Raw genomic sequence first — 8,320 nt, forward strand, 5'->3', positions numbered from 1 at the left:
AAATTAAATAGAAATCTATGAAAACTATTTATCAATTTAATCGGATATATTGAAATGGAATCATTTCATATTTAGTATAGTGAGTGTTGCTATTCGGTGCAACAGATGGTGCTGTTAAAAAAAAAAATACCTGTCACAGGTGAGGAATCTCTATAGTAGGTATATAAAAACATGCGCTTATTCGAATGGAACGTTGTGTCAAATTTTCAAAACAATCGATGAAGAACTTACGGAGATTACAGCCTTACGTGTGTTGCTCTTACGTCCAACAGATGGCGCTGTATAAAAAAAAAGTCTTTTCCTGTTACAGGTGAGGCATATAGGTAGTAGGTATATCAAAACATGCGCTTATTCTAATGATATATTGTGTCAAAATTTCAAAGCAATCGGTAAAGAGTTTTCGAAGATTTCCCTGACATGAAAAACAGTTTTTCACAACAAAAAAATAATTTCCCATCATAGACGTGACATCTATTTAGTAAATATATAAAAATTTGCTCGGATGCAAATGGAACGTTGTGTGAAAATTTCAAAGCAATCGGTAAAGAACTTTCAGAGATTAGCGATTCTGAACAAACGAACAAATACATTTTTATTTATATAGACTAGCTGCACCCGGCCATGCGTTGCTGTAGCTCAGCAACGCATGTGCGTTGTTGAGCAACAACAACCCTACTCCTGTCTCTCAGTCTTCCCCCCTCCCCCGTCCCTTCGTCTTCCCAATAATTCCTCACTCCTCCATCCCCCTTTTCCTCCTAACCATTCCCCCCCCCTCCCCCGTGCCCTCGTCCTCCCCACCATCCCCCACATCCCTGTTCTCTTGTTCTCCCCCACGAATCTTCATTCCCCTGACCCTGGTCCCCACTATCCCCAACTCCCCCGGCCCCTCGTCGTCCCCACCATTACCCCCTCCTCTGTCACCAACATTACCCCCTCCCCTGTCCCCACCATTACCTCCCTCCCCTGTCTCCTTGTCCTCCCCACTATCCCCCACTCCCATCCCCTCATTCTCCCCACCATTCCCCACTCTTTCATCCGATGCATTCCCAAATGATATGATATTCCCATCAGAAAATTTGGAACATCAAATGATCTGATGTTCCCATCACTGAAATCTAAGAAAAACGGTTAAACAAATGAAAAAATAAAAAATAAATAAACTATACTCACGAAAAGAACGGTATGGTAAACAAAACAGTTCAATTGTAATGCAATGTCACACAAAAAAATTAAAGCAAAATGTGCTCACGTTTACTAGAGTAAGCAGTTCAGTTTTGGTGGCACGGATTAGTGTGCTCACTTCATCCTCTGGGTTATGTCGGAATGTGGCAAGGCAAAACATAGTAAATGAAATAGTGACAAGTAATATGCAGAGAATTTCCTTCAAACTGTGAACCAATATATGATATGCTAGATTGACAGGATGAGGTGGACAACTTTAAACTATCCTGTGTAAACTTTTTGATTATAAGTCATGGTTACAACAAATGAGTAATTAAATTGCGTAATTATATTAACTAATTATATCAAAGGGTGAAACGAAGTGTTTCGAGGACGTAGTAATTTCTATACCCTGTATTATATATATGACGAGGATAAGGGCAAGAGGGGTCCTACTTGACTAGTGAAACAAAATTGTTTCGAGGTAATCCAAAGGATGTAAGGATTTCTCACCCGTTACTCTATAAATGAAAAGGATTAGGGTAAGAGGTGTCCTACTAAACTGGATAGTACCTACAGAGTTATCCCTCTTTGTGCTCTGGAAAAGAATGGTAACTCCCTACCTGTGTAAGTACCATAATCTCTGACCGAAGCGTAGGGGTGCGGTGAGTGTCAATACTGACGAGAACTGTTGTATGAGTCCCAACCGTACAGCGAAGTCCTAGATGCGAAAGAAACTATGGTCAAGTACTTTCTCTTAAGTTCGGATTGCAAAGAGTAGGCTTAATAGCCCGGAGATAGACCAAAGTACCAGAGTACCCAAGGGGTGATCTGCCTGAGTGAAAAACTCTTTTCTAAGGACAAGAATAAGGTGGAAATCACGGGATATAACAAAGATATAAACAACCAATTACGAGTATGAATTTGTGCATAAAACACCCATGTAATCCAAAGTCAATCCAATATTGCTACACCTGGAATGCATAAAGTATTATGAACCTAAAAACACTCAAATAGGAGTTCTGAAAAAAAAATGTGTTTTAGCCAAGTACAACATTAAACATTTACAACTTTAAGTAAAGGATCTAGGAACATTACCTAGATCCTAACTCCCAGACAGTTAAGGCATGGCCAGCAGTCACATCCCACCCAGACAGTTAAGGCATGGCCAGCAGTCACATCCCACCCAGACAGTTAAGCCAAGGTCAGCAGTCACATCCCACCCAGAGAGTTAAGCCAAGGTCAGCAGTCACATCCCACCCAGACAGTTAAGCCAAGGTCAGCAGTCACATCCCACCCAGACAGTTAAGCCAAGGTCAGCAGTCACATCCCACCCAGACAGTTAAGCCAAGGTCAGCAGTCACATCCCACCCAGACAGTTAAGCCTAGGTCAGCAGTCACATCCCACCCAGACAGTTAAGCCAAGGTCAGCAGTCACATCCCACCCAGACAGTTAAGCCTAGGTCAGCAGTCACATCCCACCCAGACAGTTAAGCCAAGGTCAGCAGTCACATCCCACCCAGACAGTTTAGCCTAGGTCAGCAGTCACATCCCACCCAGACAGTTAAGCCAAGGTCAGCAGTCACATCCCACCCAGACAGTTAAGCCAAGGTCAGCAGTCACATCTCACCCAGACAGTTAAGCCAAGGTCAGCAGTCACATCCCACCCAGACAGTTAAGCCAAGGTCATCAGTCACATCCCACCCAGACAGTTAAGCCAAGGTCAGCAGTCACATCCCACCCAGACAGTTAAGCCAAGGTCATCAGTCACATCCCACCCAGACAGTTAAGCCAAGGTCAGCAGTCACATCCCATTCTGACAAGGACCGTCACATCCCGTCAAGGACCGTCAACAGGGCGGGGCTTGACCCGGCCGCCTCAGAGCCAGACGGACAACTAATACAATCAAGCCACCAAGGATCGCCCAGTTGTGTTATATTTGGAAGTTATATTTATATTTCCAAATGTTAAAAATATTGTATAATATTTTTTTCCGCATTAGTTTTGCTTGGGGCTTGCATAGTAGGCCGAGTTCGACGTTCTGGCTACTAGGTACGACATTTATATATATAGACACTTATATATATATATATATATATATATATATATATATATATATATATATATATATATATATATATATATATATATATATATATATATATATATATATATATATATATGTTGTACCTAGTAGCCAGAACGCACTTCTCAGCCTACTATGCAGGGCCCGATTTGCCTAATAAGCCAAGTTTTCATGAATTAATTGTTTTTCGACTACCTAACCTAACCTAACTTTTTCTGCTATCTAACCTAACCTAACCTATAAAGATAGGTTAGGTTAGGTTAGGTAGGGTTGGTTAGGTTCGGTCATATATCTACGTTAATTTTAACTCCAGTAAAAAAAAATTGACCTTATACATAATGAAATGGGTATCTTTATCATTTCATAGGAAAAAAATTAGAGAAAATATATTAATTCAGGAAAACTTGGCTTATTAGGCAAATCGGGCCTTGAATAGTAGGCTGAGAAGTGCGTTCTGGCAACTAGGTACGACATATATATATATATATATATATATATATATATATATATATATATATATATATATATATATATATATATATATATATATATGTCGTACCTAGTAGCCAGAACGCACTTCTCGGCCTACTATGCAAGGCCCGATTTGCCTAATAAGCCAAGTTTTCATAAAATAATATATTTTCTCTAATTTTTTTCTTATGAAATGATAAAACTACCCATTTCATTACGTATGAGGTCAATTTTTGTTTACTGGAGTTAAAATTAACGTAGATATATGACCGAACCTAACCAACCCTACCTAACCTAACCTAACCTATCTTTATAGGTTAGGTTAGGTTAGATAGCAGAAAAAGTTAGGTTAGGTTAGGTTAGGTAGGTTAGGTAGTCGAAAAACAATTAATTCATGAAAACTAGGTAGGGTTAGGTAGTTAGGTTAGGTAGGGTTGGTTAGGTTCGGTCATATATCTACGTTAATTTTAACTCCAGTAAAAAAAAATTGACCTCATACATAATGAAATGGGTATCTTTATCATTTCATAGGAAAAAAATTAGAGAAAATATATTAATTCAGGAAAACTTGGCTTATTAGGCAAATCGGGCCTTGAATAGTAGGCTGAGAAGTGCGTTCTGGCAACTAGGTACGACATATATATATATATATATATATATATATATATATATATATATATATATATATATATATATATATATGTCGTACCTAGTAGCCAGAACGCACTTCTCGGCCTACTATGCAAGGCCCGATTTGCCTAATAAGCCAAGTTTTCATAAAATAATATATTTTCTCTAATTTTTTTCTTATGAAATGATAAAACTACCCATTTCATTACGTATGAGGTCAATTTTTGTTTATTGGAGTTAAAATAAATGTAGATATATGACCGAACCTAACCAACCCTACCTAACCTAACCTATCCTTATAGGTTAGGTTAGGTTAGGTACATGAAAAAGTTAGGTTAGGTTAGGTTAGGTTAGGTAGGTTAGGTAGTCGAAAAACAATTAATTCATGAAAACTTGCCTTATTAGGCAAATTGGGCCTTGCACAGTAGGCTGAGAAGTGCGTTCTGGCTACTAGGTACGACATATATATATATATATATATATATATATATATATATATATATATATATATATATATATATATATATATATATATATAAATAGGGAAGGGAGTACCACCTCTAGCTGGAAGAAGGGGGACCCATAGCCTCGGAGGAAACCACGCATAACGCATTAGAGGGAATGTTTAGATCCCCTCCAATACAGTTTCTGTGTATATATATATATTATATATATATATATGTCATATTATATATATATATATATATATATATATATATATATATATATCTGTGTATATTATATATATATATATATATATATATATATATATATATATATATATATATATATATATATATATATATATATATATATATATATGTCGTACCTATTAGCCAGAACGCACTTCTCAGCCTACTATGCAAGGCTCGATTTGTCTAATAGGCCGAATGATTTTCTTTATTTTCCATAAATCGTTTCCAATTAGTTTATTTGAATTATTATTATTATTATATTATATTAGGAACATAAATTATAGACTTAGTTGTGTTAGTTTAGGTTAGGTTGAGATAGGTTAGGTTAGGTAGGGTTGGTTAGGTTCGGTCATATATCTCCGTTAGTTTTAACTCAAATTTTTTAAAAAATGACCTATACATAATGAAATGGACAGATTTATCATTTCGTAAGAAAAAAACTAGAAAAATATATAAATTCAGGAAAACTTTGCCTATTAGGCAAATCGGCCCTTGCATAGTAGGCAGAGTGCGACGTTCTGGCTACTAGGTACAACATATATATATATATATATATATATATATATATATATATGTCGTACCTAGTAGCCAGAACTCACTTCTCAGCCTACTATTCAAGGCCCGATTTGCCTAATAAGCCAAGTTTTCCTGAATTAATATATTTACTATAATTTTTTTCTTATGAAATGATAAAGCAACCCTTTTCTCTATGTATGAGGTCAATTTTTTTTATTGGAGTTAAAATTAACGTAGATATATGACCGAACCTAACCAACCCTACCTAACCTAACCTAACCTATATTTATAGGTAAGGTTAGGTTAGGTAGCCAAAAAAAGCTAGGTTAGGTTAGGTTAGGTAGGTTAGGTAGACGAAAAAACATTAATTCATGAAAACTTGGCTTATTAGGCAAATCGGGCCTTGAATAGTAGGCTGAGAAGTGCGTTCTGGCTATTAGGTACGACATATATTTATATATATATATATATATATATATATATATATATATATATATATATATATATATATATATATATATATATATATATATGTCGTACTTAGTAGCCAGAACGCCCGTCTCAGCCTACTATGCAAGGCCCGATATGCCTAATAAGCCAAGTTTTCCTGAATTAATATATTTTCTCTAAATTTTTTCTTATGAAATGATGAAGCTACCCATTTCATTATGTTTGAGATAAATTTTTATTTATTGAAGTTAAAATTAACGTAGATATATGACAGAACCTAACCAACCCTACCTAACCTAACCTAACCTATCTTTATAAGTTAGGTTAGGTTAGGTAGCCAAAAAAGTTAGGTTAGGCTAGGTTAGGTAGGTTAGGTAGTCGAAAAACAATTAATTCATGAAAAATTGGCTTATTAGGCAAATCGGGCCTTGCATAGTAGGCTGAGAAGTGCGTTCTGGCTACTAGGTACGACATATATATATATATATATATATATATATATATATATATATATATATATATATATATATATATATATATATATATATATATATATATATATATATATATATATATATATATATATATATATATATATATAAATGAAAACTCACACCCCAGAAGTGACTCGAACCCATACTCCCAGAAGCAACGCAACTGGTAACTACAGGGCGCCTTAATCCACTTGACCATCACGGCCGTCAAAAGGAAGTGATAGCCGAGGCTATTTGAGCCACTTCCCCGAAGGCAACTCGGATGGTAATCTTGGGCATAGCATTTCACCAAATCACCTCATTCTCATAGTTGCCGTCGGGGAAGTGGCTCAAATAGCCTCGGCTATCACTTCCTTTTGACGGCCGTGATGGTCAAGTGGAGTAAGGCGCCCTGTAGTTACCAGTTGCGTTGCTTCTGGGAGTATGGGTTCGAGTCACTTCTGGGGTGTGAGTTTTCATTCGCATATAGTCCTGGGGACCATTCAGGCTTGTTCGCATTTGTGTTCCTCACGTGTGCCCCAAAGAATGAGGTGATTTGGTGAAATGCTATGCCCAAGATTACCATCCGAGTTGCCGTCGGGGAAGTGGCTCAAATAGCCTCGGCTATCACTTCCTTTTGACGGCCGTGATGGTCAAGTGGATTAAGGCGCCCTGTAGTTACCAGTTGCGTTGCTTCTGGGAGTATGGGTTCGAGTCACTTCTGGGGTGTGAGTTTTCATTCGCATATAGTCCTGGGGACCATTCAGGCTTGTTCGCATTTGTGTTCCTCACGTGTGCCCCAAAGAATGAGGTGATTTGGTGAAATGCTATGCCCAAGATTACCATCCGAGTTGCCGTCGGGGAAGTGGCTCAAATAGCCTCGGCTATCACTTCCTTTTGACGGCCGTGATGGTCAAGTGGATTAAGGCGCCCTGTAGTTACCAGTTGCGTTGCTTCTGGGAGTATGGGTTCGAGTCACTTCTGGGGTGTGAGTTTTCATTCGCATATAGTCCTGGGGACCATTCAGGCTTGTTCGCATTTGTGTTCCTCACGTGTGCCCCAAAGAATGAGGTGATTTGGTGAAATGCTATGCCCAAGATTACCATCCGAGTTGCCGTCGGGGAAGTGGCTCAAATAGCCTCGGCTATCACTTCCTTTTGACGGCCGTGATGGTCAAGTGGATTAAGGCGCCCTGTAGTTACCAGTTGCGTTGCTTCTGGGAGTATGGGTTCGAGTCACTTCTGGGGTGTGAGTTTTCATTCGCATATAGTCCTGGGGACCATTCAGGCTTGTTCGCATATATATATATATATGTCGTACCTAGTAGCCAGAACGCACTTCTCAGCCTAATATGCAAGGCCAGATTTGCCTAATAAGCCAAGTTTTCCTGAAATAATATATTTTTTCTAATTTTTTTCTTATAAAATGATAAAGCTACCCATTTCATTATGCATGAGGTCAATTTTTTTTTATTGGAGTTAAAATTAACGTAGATATATGACCGAACCTAACCAACCCTACCTAACCTAACCTAACCTATCTTTATAGGTTAGGTTTGGTTAGATAGCCGAAAAAGTTAGGTTAGGTTAGGTTAGGTAGGTTAGGTAGTCGAAAAACAAATAATTCATGAAAATTTGGCTTATTAGGCAAATCGGGCATTGCATAGTAGGCTGAGAAGTGCGTTCTGGCTACTAGGTACGACATATATATATATATATATATATATATATATATATATATATATATATATATATATATATATATATATATATATATATATATATATATATATATATATATTTGTCGTACCCAGTAGCCAGAACGCACTTCTCAGCCTA

The sequence above is a fragment of the Procambarus clarkii genome, chromosome 54 (genome assembly GCF_040958095.1).
Source record: "Procambarus clarkii isolate CNS0578487 chromosome 54, FALCON_Pclarkii_2.0, whole genome shotgun sequence".
NCBI classification, from domain to species: domain Eukaryota; kingdom Metazoa; phylum Arthropoda; class Malacostraca; order Decapoda; family Cambaridae; genus Procambarus; species Procambarus clarkii.